The 23030-nt window shown below is 38.1% G+C and overlaps 1 protein-coding gene across 13 annotated transcripts in view; it reads left to right on the top strand.

The window, feature by feature from the left end:
- Window positions 1-23030, top strand: part of LRRC3B (leucine rich repeat containing 3B) — a 795604-nt gene that overhangs the window by 741474 nt on the left and 31100 nt on the right. Inside the window, exon 5 of one of the 13 annotated variants that reach the window (XM_044064767.1) lies at window positions 13-155. The exons of the other annotated variants lie outside the window; for them this stretch is intronic. The gene's annotated coding sequence lies outside the window, so the exon portion shown is untranslated. The remainder of the gene's footprint in view (window positions 1-12; window positions 156-23030) is intronic. 13 annotated transcript variants of the gene reach the window in all.

Genomic DNA, 23030 nt, shown 5'->3' with positions numbered 1-23030 from the left:
TGTTGTTTGCAGTTGTAGCTACACTGACACTATCATTAAAAAAGCAGAATATGGAACATTATGGAGAGACATTAAGTGCCAGAATTTGAAGAATACAAGGCTGCTTTGAAGACTTTTAACAGAACATAATAGCCTTGAAGTTACCCGGAATTCAGGTACATTCAGAGGCAAGCTATTGTGTGCATCAGTTGGATTAATATTTGTTGGAATGAGTTTGGGTAAATGAAATGAAAATAGACTGGAATGTTGTAGCTCACTTGTTTTGGACCAAGCAAACATGTTTAAGTTGTATTAATGTAAAAATGTGCTGAAGTATTAAAAGAGAAGTTTGGAATTCTGCAAGAACTGTTGCTAAGATACAGTTGTACAGTAATATACTGCCAAGGTATTCAAACCAAGGTCAGTTCCACATACTTTAAAAAATGTAGAAAAAGAATTAAATGGTTTATTGCAAGAAATAACAATTATACCTATGAAGTTTTCAGCCTGTACTATATCAATTGTTCCTGACATGAAATTGGATAGTTTGCCAGTATCTATGTCCGTTACAAGCATGTAATAAACAAAGTATCATATTCATATAAAAGTACTCTGTTCCAAAATCTTAGCTTATGGTAAGCAGTTTGCAGACTTGAACATTTGTCACTAGCACAGCAAATTATATGAGATTTTAAAAGACTGGATTACTCTGTAGTGGGGAATATGGAAAACAATGAATTAGGAGAAATTGAAAATTGGAGGAACCGACAAGCCATGGGAGTGAGTCAGGGATGGAGTGTTTAAGGTGGGGGCAATAGTGTGAGAAAGAGGCAAAAAGAAAAGAAGGCCAGTGTGGCAACATAAGAATGTAATGTCAGCTGAGCAGCTAGGGCAAAAGACAGAGCCAGCAAGAGGTAGAAAAGAGGGGGTGGGGTGGAAGAGGTACAGAGAAAAGAAGATAGTAAAGGCAGAAAAAGTGTGAAGGGCAGGAAAGCAACAGTTGAAAGGGACTTACTAGACAGCCTTAAGACAGGAAAGAAGTGCATTTTAGGCATACTGCTGAAAGAAGCAAGGGAAGCTCAGGAATGGCCAGGCTATGCAGAAATGTAGGAGGTTCAAAATATTTAACAAATGCTTTGCCTCAATATCCTCAAAGGAAAGCAAGGGGGATGGGCCACATTAGGCAAGACAGAATAAGAAGAAAAGTAGACAAACAACAAGATAGAAAACTAGGAAGTAGAGCAAGAAGTGATAGCCTTTTGGGAAAATAAAGCACAACGACAAAAGGGATATCTCCCAGAGTCCTCAACATACTACCCACCCAGTATGTTGCAGCACCGCAAATAAAGATCTTCACCATGTCCCCGACTACAGCAGATTTGCCAGAGGACTGAAAGATAGCAAGTGTGGTACCACCATACCACTGTAAAGTGGGTTAAAAGAATCTGGAAAACTATAGGTCTGTTAACAACAGTGACATGGAAAGTCATAAACAGAATCCAGATGTTAATGCTGATAGAATTTCTTGAAACATCAATCACCAGACCAGTATCTAACATGGATTCACAGCCAGAGGAAGCTGTTGGTCAGATCTGATCCAGTTTTTATAATTAAGCAGCAACTGAATGTGACAGATTACCAGTATATGCAGCCTTCTTGGACTTCAGCAAGTCCTTTGATTTTGTTCCAGATAGCTATCTGATTGGAGGAAGGTCCAAGACAGAGGAAATAAATAGCTATGTAGTTGAATGGTAGGACACGGGATTCTGTTAAGATGGACATTGTCAGGACTTAGGAAAGTGCTCAGTGAAGTACCACAGGCAGCTCTCTTGGATCCAGTACTCTTCAGTACCTTTGTCTCAGACATATCTTAGAGACTAGAGAACAGCATCTATATTTTTGTTAATGACCTAAAATAGGTGCAGCAAATGAAGAAAGGAGGAAATATCTAAGGAAGGATTTTGAAAGGCTGAACAAGTGTCAGAAAGGTGGCATGAGGTTCACTTCAAACAAATGCAATGTACTGCACTTAGCCTTTAACAACCCAGGAGTGAATGATCCACTGGGCAAAGAGAAACCAATGGCAACAACACAGGAAAAGACTCCGCAAGGGTTTATCACACCTGAAATGGACCAACAAAAGCAGTGTAAGAGGGCAGTGGTAGCAGCAAACAGAATGCTATGATGTATCCACAGGGGGACAGTTTCCAGAAGAAAAGATTGAATGTTAATGCTCCACTGGATTCTGGTCAGGCCTCATCTTGAATACTGCATGCAATCAATGGGACCATATAAGGAAGGGATATTAGACTGATGAAAAAAATACAGAGAAAAGTTACCAGAAAAATTAATGGGATGGAGGTGAAGAGATATGACCAAAGGCTGGAGGAGCTAAAGTCCTTTTCAACTGAGACCAGAAGAAATGGGGAGGGAGGAGCATAATATTTTTGCACAACATCATGTCAGAGAGCTATGAAGGGAGATCATCCTGAATGGGAGGCAAAAGGGCAAAGGAGGGGTACAGATTACAGACAGTAAAAGCACCCCAGATCTCCAAAAGTACTTTTTCACAGAAAGGGTTATAGATCCATGGAATAGACTATGGGAATGGGTGCAGAGGAGGGAATTCACAGAGTCATTCAGTAGGGCATGGGACAGGTAAAAAAGGTGTAAGGGTTAATGAAGGAAAGAAGGGAGATGTAGAGTGATATGTGAAGTTAAAAGGGATATGCTCATTAACCTCTTTAATGGAAATGTAAAAGTGTAAAAGTAAAATATCAGCTGCATATTAAATATTAACAAAAATATTTGTTGTCAATTTTGTGCCATAAAATTTCAGTTTTGTACAGAAATGCATATTATTTTTCAGACTGCACATGTGTGTGTGTGTGCATGTGTGTGTGTGTGTGTGTGTGTGTGTGTGTGTGTGTGTGTGTGTGTGTGTGTGTGTGTGTATGTGTGTGTGTGTGTGTGTGTGTGTGTGAAATAGCCATTCTGGCTTAAATTTGGCCATGCATATAAAAATCAATATTTCAATATCTCTGTTGCTTCAAGATGTTCTTGTAAAATGTTAAGGATAAGACAACTGAAAGGTTATCTTTAGACAGTTCATTGCTTACACTACTATGTAATATGGTAAGCAGATAGCAGAGACTCAGATTTGTGCATGTCTGGCAGAACATTTGTAATTTACGCAATTTTTAAGAATACAGAAAATAACCAGTTATTGCAATAAAAAGAGCATTAATTTCAGTTCTAATTTCATAACACATACTAATAATATGATTCTGATAAATGCTAAACTTGTCATTCAGAAACAAAGTTCAAATGTATATATGTTCTGACTGGAATAACTTAAAACAGGTCAGCCAAATGCCAATAGGAGCATATCTCTGAAAACTTTTAAACTATTCTAGCAAATTTCACAGAACAATATATCAGAACTCCCAACTATAGAAATAACTTAGCTGGTGATTTCAGATATAAAGACATACAACTTTATCTTCCTGCAATGAGTTGCACTGCATGCAAGTTTCAATTGGGGGGGTCAAGTCATAAACTTGGTAACAGAAAATTTCTCAGTCAGCAGAAATATAGATCATGTTTAATTCTGTTATAAGGGTTACTCAGTAATGATATATTCTGGACAACTTGTTCATTCCTAACATTCATCAGAACATCAGAAGTCATATATCTACCCTAATGGAGATGGAGTATACTGCAACGTGATAGACCATCACTGAAATGCCTGGAAACCCCTACATTTCTTACCTATGTAAAATAGGCAATATTTCAGAATTTCTTATAACATTCTTAATAAAATCTACAGAAAACTCAGTTGCCATTCTACGTGCAGGGCAGTAATGAATCTGAGCACACTACAGTGCTTACCTCAGCATGGGGAGTATTGGTCATTGCATATTTGCTGTACACAAAATATTGGTTTTCCTATGAAATATACAAAAATCACATAAATAAATAAATTAGATAAGCCATGCAAAGCATATGTCACAAAGTATTACTGAATAAGGAGCATGCACATCCAGTATTGCTAATAATGTCTCATCATTAATTTCACCAACCTTCAGCTTGTACTCAGAGTCATAATTATTTCCAATATGACTCACAAAACTTACAAAAAGGTTCAGCTTTCTGTATAGCAGATTGACCAGTAAATAAGTTTTTGATCTAACAGCTGAAAGGGTTGGCCGTAAGGGTGGGTATCCCAAAAAAAACATAAATATCACAGGCTTAGCTACCAGACAAAAATCAGTAGGGTTTAGTCCCAAAACCCTTTTGTTAATAAGTCTACCAGCACTTCATCAAATCTTACTGCAGGCTCTGTTAATCATACTAAAATGTATCAGTGTGTTGCAGTTCCTGTCTGCTAACATAGTCTTCATTTTATTAACATAAACAGCAGTGTCCATAATATACCCGCACACATAGAGCATCTAGTATACTCAGCCATTAATGTCAATAAAGCATTTCTCTGATTTCATGTCAGGTTAAAATATGTTCTTTCTACTGACATACTTATCAGTCACCTGACATCCTTTTCATAATTTGATTATTTTGCTCTGATTGGTAAATCATCACTGTTAATTGATTAACTTAATTTCTTTCTCCAGTGCTCACACACTGTAATAAATGGAAGGTGCCCATTGCTCCTGTTAACTCTTGCAACGTCAATCTTTCATTCACAGCTTAATGCCTCTATTTCCAAAAATCAGTGTTCTTCTGCTGGGACCTACAATCCAAGTTGTTTGTACTTCTAATTTATTACCTTAAAACATAGCTGTTGCTTCTGCTACTTCTGTTGTCAATACTGTTGCCTTCTTGCCTCCTTTGCTGATAATATCAATCTGTTTTTAAACCATTGCCATGCTGTAGATGGATAAAGCCCCAACCATGGCCCAGACAACCCTGGTTTGATAAGTTGCTTTGGCCTATGAGGTGCTAGCAGGGAGAAATAGGTCTGCATATCCCAGGGGAGAGGAATGCTCATCTTAGCAAAAAATGCATTATCATCCCCTTTGGCAAAAACTCAGTTCCCACAAATTACCACATTGATGGGAGGCCACTGAACCTGAAGGGCCAATAAGAGATCTGGGCACCCAGATCGACAGCCACCTTACCTTCGACCACTACATTGCCACTGTGGTCAGAAAGTCCTTCCACATGGCACATCTTATAACCAAAGGTTTCGCATCCAGGAAGAAAGAGGTCATCATCCCTCTCTACTCATCCCTCATTAGACCAATCATCGAATATAACACCCTGTTTGGAATGTACCTGAGCAGACATCTACAGCAGCTGGAGAGGTCACAAAAGTACCTCACAAAAAGGATCCTAGGCCTTAAACACATGTTCTACATGGACAGACTCAAGAAACTTCAGCTGTTCTCAATCTGTTATATTGGTGATCTCTACTTGACTAACAAAGCCATGTCCGACCCAGCCCTATTTGAAATGCTACACCTAAAGCAATCCCAATCCCCCCATGCCACATGCTCCAGAGATCACAACCTCATTACCACAATTAAGTGAACATGCTGGAGGGACACGTTCATCTCCCAAAGACTGCCCATACTCTGGAAAAAGCTTCCCATTCATGTCAAGCAGAGCACCCTGCTGGCCCTCTTCAAGAGAAATCTTGACAAGTGAATGGGTAACAGAAAGTTCGCTCTAGGGATCATTCCAGTTGCCCTATTGGATAGGGGCACTGTGAACTAATATTGAGTGGCCCAGTGCCTGGGCAATTCTGTTGGCCTAGGCTTGTAAAGGCTCTAGGGCCGTCAGCTTAGTACACACCTGTGAATCTAATTCTTCTATTTTCCCCAACTTGACATTGTTATACTCTGCAATATCTTTGAAAATATTCCCATACTGTTTATTGTAGTCATTAAATTATTCAGCAAATTAATTGCTGTTGTGTCTACTGTCTCTTTGTGAACATTTAGCTTTTCATTATTGTGTTGGACCAACACATATGGTTTTTACCTCTGACAAAATGATAAATGAAGCAATGATAGCTCATTAAAGATATTTTCTGATCATGGTCTGCATTTCCTACCCTAAACAGAAGTCATAACCCACCCCCTAATGGAAATTAAATATATTGCACCATGTCAGGCTGTTATACTGAAACATTTGTTGAACCCATAAAGAAAACACCAAAGCAAACTTACAAATCTTAAAGAAAAGTGTATCCAGTTGAAGAAAAACATCAAACTAAAACAGATACACAATCTGCCTGGTGCTATATCTGTGACTGACAAATAGAAGAGAAGGGAATAAGTAAATATTAATTCCACAACATTTGTTAAGTGCTTTCAAGTTATACAATAGACTTCATATACCATTTTGCATATATATCTGTGTGTGTGTGTGTGTGTGTGTGTGTGTGTGTGTGTGTATATATATATATATATATATATATATATGTGTATTATATATATAGGTAGATATATCAGTAACTATGTTGAAACATGCATTTGTCGGTATTCTTGTGAAAAAAAAACTGAATTAAACATTTCAGAGAATTATAATAGGATACTTAGTACAAAATGCATCTACAGATTTGTTTCCTGAATTAAGATTTTCTGTGAGGCTCAGTAATCCATTTCACTCCAGTACTTCATTTTATATGTACTGGGAGGTATGAGCATGTCACCTTTTGTTGTGATTAAAGCATTGCTGTAGCTGGATAGATATTGATTATTTTCTCTATGATGTTATAGAGAACTCACTAGATATATATTTTGGATATTGATTGTACATCTAACTCAGTGGAGACCAATGTACTGCCATATAGTAGTCTGTGAAAAATCAGCATGCTATATCTGAGGCATTGTCTCAAGCCCCTTTGAGAATTCATTATAAAAACATAAATCAATTATTTTTTGACATTCATATATAAAATGAGCCTTTGACTGACATTCTGCATTAAGGGATTGTCATGTACCTCTGCACACCAATTTGTCCCTACAATTCAGAGAGTTGTGAATGAGGCATGTCCATATTCAGAAATGTTGCCTTATTTGGGAAAACCGTGCATGTTTCTTATGTATTTATTTATTGTATTTATTCAGTTTGGTAACGGTAGTGCAGCATTAATCCCAGTGGACCAGTTTCAGTCGCAGTCCAGGGTGTGAAAACAAGATAAGTAAAATGTACAATAGACATACCTTAGTAAAACAAAAGGGTTATGTAAGCAAATTAAGCAAAATATCTTAAGGATGAGTATAGAACACAATAAATGACTAGCAGAAAAACACTATTTACAATATTTACAAATGACTGACCAGTGGGGAAGAAGTTTCTAGCTGAGTAACTAAGTACAAGTAATAGGATCATTGATTGGGCGATTTTGGGACATAGGTTTTGTGAGCTGAAGAAGAGCACTTGTAATAGCTTGGTACTTGAGATGTTCTTTCAGTTGTTCCAGAAAGAAAGAGAAATTAGTAAGGTCTTTAAGATCACAGGGGAGGCCTTCCCTGAGATTGGGCCCAAGGGTGCAGAAGGAATGGTTGGAACAATGAAGTTTAGCTTTTGGTGCTTGCAGAAGAGTTCCAGAGTGACTATGTCTCCTAAAATTGTAAGAAGGAATCTGTCTAAGCCAACCAGGGGCAAGTGGTAATTTGCTTAAGAAGCCTAAAAAGTTGAGACCTAGGAACAGATTGGCTCATTGTTGAAGAGGAAGCCAGTTGGCTTTGAAAGAATTAGGCAGTAGTGTTCAAGCCTTAGAGAGAGAGAGAGAAAGTGATGAAGTGGCAGATGAAGTTTGAGATTGTGTGGATGATAGAGAATTTCATTTGGAGGCAGCCACCATTAGGTTGAAACAGCATTTAAGTTGGGCCAGGAGAATGCCTTTGCCCATGACCACTTGCCCCTGCATCTTTGACTAGGCTTTCCCCCCTTCAGTCCTGTTCTGCCTTAGGCTGCTGGCCCTGCTCGCGGGTAAGTGCTATTTTGGTGTCTTTGCTAGTCAAAATACGACATATGTACCTATGCTAGCCTTTTTTATCTGTATTAAATTAATTAATTTTGTGTAGCTGTACATACTACAAACAACTAATAGTGTGTCTTGCCTGGGTAATCTGTTTTGCTGTATACAAAACCTGCTCTACTGCTTAAGTGGTTGTGCGTGCTCAACAAGTAACTATTTTTCTGTTTTAGTTGTGCTGAGTGAACTGCCCAGTAATTTAAGCTTTGTGTCCACTCTATGAGCGGTTTGTGCCTTTGCTTTAATCTGTTCAGCTGGTAAAACTGTCTGTGTCTGCTCTACGAGCGGCCGTGCCTTGCTGTTCTTAAATTGGTCATGTCTTAACATGTCTTGCCTGGGTTATGGCTACAATATTCTATAATTTTTGTTCTGCTGTTTAAAGGGGTTGTGTGCGCTCAACATGCAATTGTAATTGGAAGTGCTGTGCTTTGTGAACTGCTTGGCCATTTTACACTGTTTGTGTCCACTCTACGAGCCGTTGAGCCTTGCCTTAATTTTGTTTTTGCTGCTTAAACTGACTGTGTCCACTCTATGAGTGGTTGTGCCTTGGTTGGTTAACTGCCCAGCCATTTTGACCGTACGTGGTTTTGGCACCCAGTCCGAGCATATTATCCTTGCTAAATAGCAGCTCAATGCATTCCTGCTGTATGTACATGGTTGGAATCGGCCACTGCTGAGTGTCCGCTCATGAGTTGTTGTGTTTTTCAGGCCTCAGCTCCCCAATACTACAGCTGTTTTGATACATTCTAACTATATTACCTTGTTAACTTAGCCAGACCTTTGAATCGCTCATTACAGAACTCATGCCATACAAGGAGACCTTGCTAAAGCACATGCGTCTCAGATACAGTGAGTATCAGACTATTTTCTTTTTCGCAATTAATTGATTGTTAACAGGTCATATTTGCCCACACATACTGCCGGACCTTAGCTAGTGATTCAGTGTAAATGCCATTTAAAGGCTGTCTCCCTAGCTCAAACAGGAGCAATAGTAATTGCCACCAAGTCCAACAAACTGTCTGGACATGTTAAGGGTGCTACAATAGTGAAAGCACTGTTACAATGCTTACACTTACATGCAGTATCTCCTGCTAAAACTGAATACTGTCTAGTCTAAGCCCAACTGCCAAGAACTGTATTAAATGTACTGGTGTTGAGTACTGCCTAGCTTTTTATACTAATGTGTATAATTTATTAGATTGTACATGCAATACATTTATGTTAATATATGCCTGCAGCTCATATAGTATAATAGCCTAATGTTTTTTTTTCTTATTTCACTACTTTGAAAATGTCTGCTGCTAATTAATTTTCCTGCTCTGTGAATTTAATTGTTGACTGCTCCACTCCTTTGTTTCTGTTGCATAAATAATCAAGTACCCTAAGCCTCCCTAGCATTCCTTATGTTAGCACTCTCACTCACCCTCACCTCATCTTCCACATCCTAGTATCTCCTACTTACCCTCAACTCATACTGTCCTCTAGGTCAGTCCACTACCTATTTGAGTGTGCTTTCCTGAATCATTTAACTTGCTACCCCCTTACAGTTATCCTGCTAATGCTTTATTTTATCCCTTTTTCTTACAGTTAGTTTACAGTGCATAACCTAACCTAAGCCTCCCACCATTCCTGATATTCCTGGCTTCCAGACAGAAAAAGAACCTCTATGCAGGGATCCTCCACTGTTCTCTCAACTTCCTTTGCTTGTCCTATGACATCGGCCTAAAGTGTATGTATCCCAAGGGCAAGTCATTGTAACCATCTATGTTGTATTTAGCCCTGCGTTCCACCACTAACAGCCTTCTGCGGACTTCTTTTTACCCCACTATTAGGCCCTTACAGTACTTATTACCTTTCCCTACTTTGCTCTAAGTGCTCTTGTCATCTACTGCTTCTCCACTAGGTGGCAGCACACACCTATTGCTTAAGTATTCACCTAACCCCCTAAGTTACTATATATTGAATCCTCTCCTAAGGATCCATTAATTCCCTGCCTCTAGCCTCCTATCTCTGTGACCCTCTCTGTTCTTACCTTACTAACAGTTACACTAAACAAGTGCTAAATCCTCCTTACTTTCTTTATCTCTGATCTCACTTACCTAATCACTGATTGTTTCTTCACAGTCTTGCCTTCTTCCTTTTTACTTGCTTCTACCTGCTCCGTTCACCCTGTGGGCTCACTTCGCTCCTCTCCCTACCCCCAATTCCCACCCGCCCCCAGGGGTCCTACTCTTATACTTTCTAACCACTCCCTTCCTCTTCCCATTAACCTCTACACATTTCCAATTGGCCAATTTTTCTCTTATCTCCCATCTCTTTACCACTCCATACTCACCACACACTCCTATCTCTACACACTCTCAGCTTAAACACTTCCATCTCTACATATATATCTAACAAATAGCTAATTCTTCCCAATGGCTAATCCAACCATCCCTTCTCAGATTCTACTCGCTTTACTCTTGTACCACTACCACTTTTAACCTTTGCCTATTTACTCTCCTCATATGAACACCCTATATATCCACACACTGACTACCCCAATCAACAAACTAACTCTCAATCCTTACCACACGTACATAACCATGCAAACATAATATGCTCACCCAGCTACCTACTTGCTATGTATCATAGAACACTACATATTAAATATAATTCACTACATCTCAAGAGAGTGTTATTTCCATACAGCAAGTTCCCTAACCTAAGCTATCTAGCATAACTCCTCTCATTAAAGGACGGTGATATTTATTCTAACCCAGGCCCAACAGCAACCTCTATATCTCTCCATAACCATAATCATTCAACCAATTACCACCCTCGCTAAACCACCTAACTCCCTCCTACTAGCTCATCTTAATATACGTAGTATTAATAACAAAGTAACTCAACTCCATGCTCTCCTACAAGTGTACTCCTTTGACATTATCTGCTTAACAGAAATATGGCTAAAACCTGCCATCAAGGATAATGAAATTATCCCACCTGGATATAATATCCTAAGAAATGACAGAGTAGCTAAGAAAGGTGGAGGGGTTGCTAATTTATTTAAATCTGGATTACAGTTAACCACATACAACTGTAATCTACCTCTAGATTCCCATGCTGAGATTCTCATCTGTAAACTTGAACTTAACAATGCCAAATCACTCTACATTATCTGTATCTATCTGCCCCCTGGAAATAACATAGCCACCATGGAAAATATAATTTGCTGGCTATCCCAACACCTGCCTCAAGAAACAATAATCCTAGGCGATATAAATTTGGATTGGAATTCCTATTGTACCAGCCTTTCTACCACCCACATTAACCTACACGGTCTTTCTCAAACCATTACCTCACCCACCAGAATAAATAAAGCTAACAAGAAAGCAAGCATACTAGACTGGATTCTTATAAACAATCATACTCACTACTATAATTCTGGAACCCTCCCTGATGATATAAGTGACCACTCACTTACCTACTTCATCAGGCATAAAGCAAACACTCCCATTCTAACCTCTATCAGAAGTATGAGATCCAAAAATAAATTTAACCCTGATGTATTCCAAATGGAGCTAGGAGCATGCAGTTGGGTTCCCTTAAAACACTTCCCTTTAGATGAAGCCATTCATTTCTTTAATTCTACCTTCCTTGCCATTCTCAGTCACCACGCTCCAACCAGATCTATTAGAATTAAGGCCAACTCTGCCCCATGGCTTTCCAATGAAACCAAATATAAAATTCATCACAGAAATAAATATTGGGCCAAATGGAGAATGACTAAAAACCCTGTTGATCAGCAAACCTTTAGACAACTTAGAAATGACACTAAGAAGGCCATACTTTCTGATAAAAAATACTACTTACAATTTCAACAACCTAATCACAACAACCACAACATTTCTGGGCTAGCATTAAGCAGTTACTCTACCCAGGTCAATCCACTACACCAAACCCTCAAAATACAGACCAGAAAAACCCCATCCATACAGCTAATACCTTCAATACCTTCTTTACAGATGCTATCCAAACATTAGCTAGTCAACTATCACCTAATACCTTCACACTACCTTCTTACACCTCAACCCTATCCCCTCCTTTTCAGTTTTAACCAGTCCCAACCAAACTTATTCAAAACCTTTTTTTATAAACTGAAACCATGCTCTCCTTCTGCAGACCAACTGCCTTCTGAATTTCTACAGTTATCATCCAATGCTATTGCCTACCCTATTTCCATATTGATAAATAGAACTATAATCAAAGGTCACATCCCCACCTTATGGAAAGTGTCCCATGTTATCTACCTGCATAAAGGTGGACACTCCATTGAGCTATCGAACTATCATCATGTTGCCCTACTCTCTCCTTTAGCTAAGATTGTAGAGAAATGTATCCACAGGCAATTACTCCACCACTTAATTGAAAACAATTTACTTTCCAACTGCCAACATGGTTTCAGACCCTCACACAGCACTACCACTGCCCTCCTTTCATTTACTGATTACATTAACAATCAACTAAACCTAAATAATCTTTCTTTTACTCTGTTTATTGACCTGTCTAAAGCATTTGACATGGTAAACCACCAGATCCTCATAAACATACTAACATCTCTGTCATTAGATCCACTTTCCATAAAATGGTTCCAGTCCTACCTTGACAAATGACAACAAGCAGTACTATGGCATAACACTCTATCCACCCATCTACCCATTACCGTAGGTGTCCCTCAGGGGTCCATACTTGGACCTTTCTTCTTCTCCATATTTATAAATGACCTTCATCTAGCTATCCCCTAAGCCACTTGCATACAATATGCTGATGACTCTACACAACTATGCTCAGCTACATCCTCCCAAGACCTTCACTCTCTCACCCAGAAGGTATTCAACATAGTTGAACAATGGTTCACTCAGCGTTGCCTTCTTCTGAACCCTAAGAAAACCAAACTCCTCCTCTTCACTCCTACTCAAAAGTCCTCTCCTCTTCATTTCTCTGTGACATCCACCAATGGTACCATAATATCTCCAGACTCTACCACCAAACTTCTAGGTGTCACCATCAACAATAATCTGAACTTCAACATCCATATCAACAATACTATAAAGACTGTCAACAAAAAATCAGCACTCTCTATGGGATTAAACCCTTCCTTTTTCCTACTGCCAAAACTACTATAGCTCACACTCATTTGATCTCAACACTCCTCTACACTTGTCCTATTTTTACTAATCTATCCAAGACTATCTTCAGCAAATTGGAATTGTCCTATAATAACATTGCAAGATTTGCAACAGGAAACCATTTTAGAGCACAACATTGTATAAATCTAAATCAGCTAGGATGATTAGAACTACAACAACTGATTAAATTTCACCAACTAACCATTGCCCACAACATTCTTTGCAAACCTTCTAATACTCCTAGTTTATCAAGCCTTATCACCCCCTATAAAAATCTGAAGTCTCTACGCTCATCCCACAAACTTCTTGTACACACCTCTAAATCTAATAACTGGTCTGGGGATTCTCTCTTCTCTTATACTGTAGGTAAATCCTGGAATCTTCCCCCTAATGACCTCTCCTCACTTACTTCCTTATCTCTCTTCAAAAACAGACTTAAACTTTACCTCAAATCATACTGGCTGTGCCCCTGTACCAAACCAGACTAGTCATCTATCTCTTTATACTTGACCTTGCCTATCCTGTGCTTACTATCCACTGTTACATCTTCTTTCTTACTATACTTCTCTCGTGTCTCCCTATTGTACACCATTTCGCTCCTCTTTACATACCTTTTTTTCCAAGTAAATTCTTAGTAACATCACTACACAACTAACTTCCTTTTTCTACTATTGTCTTTACCTGTACTATGTCCCTGTACCTTTCATTTTGCACTGTTTGTGACTCTTGTCCTCTTTACACACCCGGTGTTAACCTACATGCTTTACAGCACATGTTTCCATTGCTTGGTTATTTTTATTATATTTTTATTATATTTGCTATTTTTTTCTTACAAATTTTTGCTTTTTGTAATTTGTAATTGTATTTTGTTCATGTCTTGGAGCTTATCTCCACAGGCCTCTACTGAAAATGTACATGTATCCAGTTAGACTAGCCCAGTCAACAAATGTAAAATAAATAAATGATGTTTCTGGTTGGGTGGGAGAAGAATGAAACAATTTCACTGGCACAAAATAGGGGGGAATTTATCTTTTTCATGTGTTATTGAAATGGTGGTAGAAGTTAAGTGAGGGGCCTAGCTAAATGCCAAGGTATCTGAAGAAGGTAACATGTTCAATGGTGTTGCTAAGGTAGTCAGAGATAAGCCATGAGATGAACATTTTGTTGTTGTAGTTTTTGTCTTGATGAGGCACCAACAATTATTGTTTTAGTTTTTGAGGAGTTTAGTAGAAGGTTTTTGTTTTTGAGCCATTTAATGAGTGAGAGGAAATAAGTTTGAAGTTCATGTTGGATTGCAGGGGTTGTGTGGATGGAGTGGAAAACCACCATATCATCAGCATACGGTAAGATAGTTAGGTGGGGAAGGTGAAATGTGAACTTCTTAATAAAAATGCAGAAAAGTAGAGGGGCACATGTACAGCCTAGGGGGCTCATTTATGTAGAGGAGTAATGGGGAGATGTTGTTGTTAAAAAGCAATGAAAAGTTCCATTTGACCAGGTAGCTCCTCAACCAGGGAAATACATCAGAAAAAATGTCACTTTTAATGAGATCGTCAATTAGCATTGCATGGTCTACAATATCAAAAGTTCTAGTAAGGTCAATGAAAATAGTTCCAGTAAGGAGTCCTTTGTCCATTGCTAATAAGGTCCAGAGTGCAGTGAGGTTCTGAGACCAGACCAGACCAGAAACCATGTGGTTTGGAGTATAGAATACAGTATAAGCAAGTTTTTCTCGGATCTTCCAGAGGGTGGGATGGATGGAAATAGGTCAGTAATCACTGGAGAGGGTAGGGATAGATGATTTGCGAGAGGTTTGACTATTGCTGTTTTGCAGATATTTGGTATATTGTTTTGCATTATACATAGGTTTTAAATATGTAGCAGTGGCGTGACAATGTACTTTGTACATTAGAATATGAATCAAGGAGAACTTTTGTCTGTACCCACAAAGGAATCAAGTTTTATGTTCTCAAGGAGCGGTATAATGTGTTTGGTTTGATCTTTTTGAAGTAGAAAATAGGAGTATATGATGGGGGAAGGCGTAGTAAAGGGAATGAAGGTATTATTGGAGTTGGTGGAAGGAAGGGTAGAGAAATGATGACTAAAGTAAGAAAAGGAGAGGATAATATAGAGTTTGGAGGAGTATTATGTCCAGTTAAATAACTGACTTAAGTTCAGATTTTTTAGGAGTATTACAATGAGGATTGCTGTATTCTCATATGGCGGCTCTTATGTCACCTGATTGCTTGTTTGGACAGGTTACTGAGCAGGTATTGTGCTGTCAGGAAGAAGGAGTACGATCAGACTTCCATGTGGCCATGCTTCATATCTGAGTGACAGGAGGGCTTTGAGTTTGTAAGTGATACACTTGTTTTTCTTGGGCTTACAAAGACATGTGATTTGGGGGAAGTATGAGTGTTACAGATTGCAAAGAAGTTGCATAAGGAGATGGGCAGCATGAGGAGGATGGTATAGCAGACCAGTCTAGTGAGGCAAAATTTGAATTTTGTTTGATAATCTTGACTAGTTATTTATGGAAGAAGTTAATGAGTTTGAGAGGAATTTTGCAAAAAAACATAAAGAAATAGGGCAGTGATCTCTAAGGTTTGGAGGGTGGATAGAGATATCAGAAATGATTGAGGAGTTATTTCTGATAATTAGATCAAGCAGTGAATGATTTAATGAAGAAGGAGTGGTTTTAGTAGGTTTAGTGATAAGATGAGTGAGATTAAAGTCATTAGTACACAGTTTTGGAAGGACTCATGGAGATGAAGATTGACATCACTGAGAAGTACGAGATTTTTGATGTTTTGAACAGAAAAGGGTATAGCGTCAAGTACTGGATAGTCTTAGTTCTGATGTAATGAAAACGCAGCATAGATATACTTTATACATGTGGTACAGACCACAACCTGAACAGAAGTCATATTCCTTCCCACATGTAAACTGAGTATAATGCAAAACATTGATTGCTCTTCCTAAATGACTTTGCATCCTGCAGATTCAATAGTGAGTCTGCAAATAATCTGAAAATCCTGTTTTTTCAGTCCTCTGTCATCTTTGATGGAATTCTCTTATTTATTGAAATTAAGTACAGAACTGTATTTAGTATAAAGAATCATGCAAGAAAGTTCTCACTAAAGAGGCCACTCATACTTGTTTATGTACAGTTACATAATACAGATACATTTGTGAAAAGGAGTCACATTTTCATAGGCCATATCCATTTTAAATATTGCCCTCTCTTATGTCTCTATTAGTCTCCTATTTTTACTATCTTTCCTATTATGGAAGAGCTCCACATACCCTACCCAATGCCTTTCTTAACTCCTGTGTCACTATGTACTGTGCATATCATCCGCTATCTTTGTTTGGTGTCCATTCTTTCACCTGCAAGCTACCCTCATATTTTGGTCAGTTTTACATAGCAACTTATATGGTTTTCATCTTCCCTTAATTGGCTGTCTCCAGCAGTACAACCTTCTGCTGCTAGCATCTCATCCAAGTCTATTTGCAGTCCTCCCATTGGTAACAACCTGTACCTACTCCAATGCCCCATCTCTCTTGCTTACTTCCCTGTTTCCCTCATGGCCTCGCCCTCCATATGTACTGATAAACATATCCCACAGCTTTTATCTCTTGACCCCTTACTGATGTCTTAATCTAGCCTCATGCTTCCTTTTCACTTGTACATCTCTTCCTGTCTCCTTCCACTGGTTTTACTGTTTCACATTTGACCCACCCTGGTACCAGCTGTAATTCATTCTTACCCTTAAGTCCCTGTTCATTCTTATCCACCTTACTAGTCCCAAATAGACAGGATTACCAATACTAACCTTCCTGATGAAGGTGAAGGTAATGATAAGAAATACAGGTACCCATTCCACTTTATGTAACTTCACCTTGAAAAGGTTTGTTGTTCTACATAAAGGGAAATGTCTCATTACATACAAATGCATAGCATGGAGTAGCCATATGTATTCAATAAACCTTCAGAATAAAAAAAAATAAGTATTTACTACAGTTTCTGCATACAGAATATGTTGCTGCAACAAATACTAACTCTAGGACTATCACTGACTTCAGTAGTACTTCTGTCTTATTTCTAGTATCATTATGTTAGTTACCTCAGGTTTAAGTATGACTATTCTAGATTATTCTATGTCTGTTTCATTAATTTTATCAGTACCTGTTTTATTACATCCACTATATGAACACATTAGCAACAAAACAGCAAATAATTCTAGGGAACATCAGAATCTAATGTTAACAATTCATGAAACACTGTGTTTAAAGTCCACATGTACTACCACATACGTACATACAAGACAAAGTTAAAACACAGAACATGTGATGAACTTTTGAGGTATACAGTGTCATTCTTTTGCTTAAACTGACAAGCTGGAAGTTATGAAATGTGGTCAACAGTAGACAGTTAATCTGTACAATCTTCTCCTTCTACTTACAGCATAGTAGAAGTACTAGAAATGTAAAAAGCCTAAGAAGTCATTTTATGATAGTAAAATTATGAGCTGATCCCATGTTGTGCATTTTCTGTAATAAGAAATGCATATCCTCATTTTAGCTCCAACATAAGAAGCTGTATGGATGTTAGCAAGAACTGGATTCAGAAAAATATTAGAAATATTAGGAAACAGTATAGAAAAGGTATTTGTTCTTTTTTCTGCACTCAGCATTGCACTATGTTTTTTTTTAGTCAAAACGACAGGCCAACTTGCTTCACAAGAGAATGCCTGCACTTCTGGGTCCATGGGTTTTGGTTGTGGACATGTTGAATAGTCAACGACTGCCAGAATTTAAAAACATAATTTGAATGCTTATCTTTGTGGTGTGTTCATTTGATGTTTTATAATCTGTTCAAGCTGCTCAAATATAACTATGTTTAATTCTAAATGTATTTTTTTTTATTTATATTTGTTCACAGGTGTAGACCACTGATCCACATTGACCTATTTCAAAGTCAGCCAGGGAGCACTTTCTTGTTAAATGAGTTGCTCATATTCACATAGTAGGCAAATAATGGCGGAGAAAATCAAACCCTAGACTACGGCAAACAGGCTGTTAACTGTTTGCTTCCTTAGTCTTTTGCACTAAATCTCAGATGTAAAGAATATTTGTTTACTTAATAAAGTGGTACAATATTTCTAGAAAATAACTAGGATTCAAAATGCTTTATTATAATGCAGAAGCTTTAATTCCAAAGGTTTCTGCATTGCAGTAAGCTCAAGCAATTCTGAGACCACTTCCTAGCTACTGTGTTATGATGTCATTAGCTATGGCGTAGAAAGTGGTCTTAGTGGTGAAGTGCATCCAGCAGTTTGGGTGAATGGCTAATGCAAATTAGCCATGCACTCCCCTCCAGAAATACCACTGAGACTAGGAGAATGACTTTGTCACCCCTATGGAATGGTATGTTTCTCATTCCATAGAAATGATATTTAGTTAGAAGGCAGGAGAGGAGACAGTAAAACTCACAGGTATTGCTCACATCTTTATCTTATTAATACTATATGCCGAAAATATCCAACATTTATGCAGTAGTTGAAACAGTCTGTTAATAGCTGTCTCAGGTTTGTCTAATTATATCAAATCATCACCAACACTCTGTCAATATCTGTCTCAGGTTTGTCTAATTATATCAAATCATCGTCATATTCAAAGATATCTTCACTTCTTTTCACCCAATGAAAGATCTTCAAATTTGAATGCCGTATGATAAATGGTATGAGATTCTAATTACAAAGAAAAAATATGGGACAGATTATGACTGCTCTTGGTCTACCTCAATCTCTAAATGGCAATGACATTCCAGTGTGTAATTTCACCCTACCCATGGAAGCTTTATATATGGCCATAATCATGTCCACAACTTCTACAGACAAATCAAATTCTTAAAGTACCTTTCTTACATAATACTAATTTATCAAAGGCATTCCCTGCATCCAAACAGTATATTATCAAAGGCCCGTCTATCCAACAAAGCCCACATTGCTGATATGCAATTAATTGTGGAAAACATTTTGCCAAATTCTTTGCAGGTATTAAAAAGGATAATGTGCAATCATGATTCAGTGCAAATGAGGACCTACGTGATAGCTTCATAGGTTTATAAATTCATAGATTCATAGGTTAGTCATTGTTAAGTGGTTTGACCAAGCATATATAGCCTAACCATGCACCCTCACACACCCTAGGATGTGTCTCTGGTAGATTTACCTCCCTTCTTGCTAAGGGACCTACTGCTAATCCCTTGTGTAAAGTTATTCATACCCATTTAATCACCAAGACTTAGCTTGAAGAAGGCAAGGGAAGTTTGTTACAGACATAGGGAATCCTTTGGGTAATGAACCTCTCTGTCCAAGAACTCCTAATTATGTTATGTTGTAAGTTGAGAGATCTGTAACTACTGTTTCTAATACTAACTGTGCTTCTGTGTTGGAAAAGATCTGGTAAAATAGAGATCTCCACATTGGAGTCTATACAAGATCGATAAAAGTGAAATACTTTTAATCTGTTTGGATAGCTAAGGAAGCCTAACCCTTTGTTTCACTTGTTTGGGAAACACTGAAGTATTTCAAACTGGAATATGTGTACAGAAGAGCAATATGTCAAAGGATCTTCCTAATTTGAAAGGAATATAAGGAAATAAGATGCTTTTTAAATCTTGATTTATATATGTATATATATATATATAGTTTTGATAATTACCTGGCCAATGACAAAAGATTTCCGTACTGTAACTGATACTTGATGGTCAAAGAGCAGTTAATTGTCAGCAAAACTGCCTAGACCTCTGATGAGTTGTATCAACCATATGCAGGATTACATTTATTTGACAGTCAGTGGGAAAGACAGGTTTCCCAAATGCAACTACACTACATTATTTTGGATGCATTCTAAGACCATGGTCAGTATGGGAATTTAAAACCACCTGGCTTGAATAAAGAGCAAGAATGGAAATACTTCCTTAAGTAATTGTACTAATTATCTAATGTTTTTTTATTGGTTGCCATTGAATGATGTGATTATTTAACTGTGTATGTTTAATTGCTATTTGTATACTCACTTGAAGATGTTATTCTTAGGCGCTAGGAGTTTTAGTTTTCATAAAGCCTACAAGACTGTTTCTGCCGTTATTCGTTATATCTGAATCGACTTCAGAAACATAGATGCCAAAGAGAAGGTGATTCAGCAAAGAGCCCCATGTGATTTCATTAATGAGTAATCTGTGATATGAGAAGGTACTGACAGCTCTCACCCTGTGTATATGATAATTTTATTATTAACAGTGGGGAAAATATAAAATGCTTTAGAAACATTATGAAAAGTGGCATGGAGAAAAGTATCCCCATCAACAGCATCATTCACATACTCAAAAAGTCAACTAAATTAAGCAAGAACGATCTACCCTTCACAAAACCATACTGACTAAGTTTACTGTTGGTTAGTTCCTAATTTTGCTGTTAATGAGATCGACTAAGATCTGCCAAATAATTTTACAGGTAATACTAGTGTGGCCAATGTGATGATAATTTATGTGGTCAGTTATAACACAGCCCTTATGTAAAGTCACCTTAATTATTATTTTCCAGAGCTGAAACATATCCTGTGGAGTAGCTGATATTAAAAAGCTTGCAGAAGTAGATTAGCAATAATGTACTTTATTGTATCAACAAGGCAACCTGGTGCATTTTCCAGGTGTCTGCAGCTGTTATTTTAGTTTTAATAACAACTTCCAGGATCTAGTCTAAATGAATAATGATAGGAACAATATTAAATGATGTAAAAGAGGGGGCACTGGGGTGTGAGAGGGGGATTATAATTTGTGCTACATTTGTCAGCCAGCACATTTGTTTTGACCACTTGCAGCAAGAGTTGGGTGGTAGGGAGCGAGCCAGCCATGCTGTTCTTATAGGCCAGTTTACACTCTCCTGTGGTAGAGCACCCCCCCCTTGCACTCATTCATATGAACTGTGCTATAGCTGCCTTCTAAGAGTTCCCACCAGCTAAGTGTGTAGTTGCCCAAGGCAGTATGGCTCAGTATAGCTGGGACATTACAGGGTGTACAACCAGTGCTCCCTCTCAATGTTACCCATGTTATGAGCCAAACCATCCTTCCTCCCCTAGCATGGGTGAGCAGGCTGCATTTTCTATACAAATACTGGAATGTGAATGGCTTTTCAGGTAGTGAGAAAGTCAAAGAATTTTACCTTACATAAAGAGCAGTGGGCTGCTAATCCCAATGTTGCAGGAGATTTATTCAGATAATGTTGAGCAGGTGAGCTTGATAAATTCAAGGTGTGTGTGTGGGGGGAGATTATTCAGCTGAATACCAGGAGCAGAAGAAGAGGGAGAAATGATACGACTAAAGAGGGGTAGGCCATCAGTAATAAAGGAGGAGAATAGGGTGGATGTAGACTGTTTGTGACAATAAGAAGCTGTGGAAGTAGAGGTATCTTGGTGAGCATGTGTGCCCTTCCCAAGACTGCAATTTTAGAACTGAGAATAATCCTAGAGGAGATAATACGCTTTCCACAGGGGATCCTAATTATAGAGACATTCTAACATGGTCTGTAATAATGAGCAGATCTCGGGGGGCCCAGTGAGGGAAATCATGACTAATCTGGGCTTGCTTATGGGAAATGCATGAAGGTATCCAGGATGGAAGATGCAGCAGTAGTAGCTTTAAGAGCCTAAGGAGAATTTAACTATTCCCACAGGAAAAAGAATCAGACTAGATTGGATGGATGCAATATAACACAAGAGCATGCTCATTTGGTTAAGGTAATAGAGGTACATATGATTACAATATCTTGTCATGCGCATGTCAGGCTTAGAATAAGGCCTCAAGGTAGTGGGAAATTGGTGCTTCTCTACTTATTCATTGAAAAGGCAGGCATATAGCATTCATAAAGAATCAGGAAGAATGCAAAATGTGTCAGTAGAACTAGCTGGTGTTTGGGAAGGAGAGAAAGGAGGCTTTAGGACTGTGGTTGAAATAAAGGAAAGAGAAATTTGGGGAAATGGTAATAAAAAATATTGTGAAGGGTTAGCAAGGGTTAAAGCTCAACAGAATAATTTAGAACTCCTCCTAGATAAGGAATGGAAGCAAATGAAAGGACCCATTAAGAGTATAACAGAATATTTGGGCAATATTAAAATCAAAATAATTGATTTTAACAATTCATTTTAATAATTAATTTTAATAATTGGCTTAGTTTTTGGTGTATTTCAAAGTGAGTACAATATTTGTCAGCCTGAGAGGATATAGGTTCATAGGTAAGTACTAGGCTAGCTGACATTGTCGGCCATTTTAAGCCTAGCCAGTTTCCCTTTTTGTGCTTGAACTAACCTGTCTTATTTGGCTATAGATTGGCCTAACCCATCCCATGGTTGATAATTATATATTACCCCTAAGGAGAATAATTAGGATCATACCATTGATAATTTGAGGGGCCCATGCATGGGTAAATAATTTAGGAGCTGCCTCTGTCCATTAGTAGCACAGGGGGTAATCCTGGGGTAAAACTTCTGTTTCCCATCAATAGATCTAAGTTGCACTTGAATATAGACAGGGATTTGAACAGGGATGAACCTTGTTTTATGTGGATGGGAGTCTGTTTTACAGAAACAGTATCCACAGCGAGATGCACCTTTCTGTTGATGTTGCATTTGAGGTTTATATGCCTAGACTGAGAATTTCTGATGCCATTTGACTTGCTGATCTGCAGAAAATCCATCAGTACTGGGTTAGCAGATGCCTTGTATGCCAGACACAAGTCACCTCTTAGTATTCTGTAAGATATCAATTATAGTGACAGGGCTTTGAGCCTGTCTAAGTAGGATATGTT

Source organism: Protopterus annectens, chromosome 3.part0, assembly GCF_019279795.1.
Source record: "Protopterus annectens isolate FY-2018-M chromosome 3.part0, PAN1.0, whole genome shotgun sequence".
NCBI lineage: Eukaryota > Metazoa > Chordata > Ceratodontiformes > Protopteridae > Protopterus > Protopterus annectens.
This window is presented reverse-complemented; position numbering and strand designations above follow the sequence as displayed.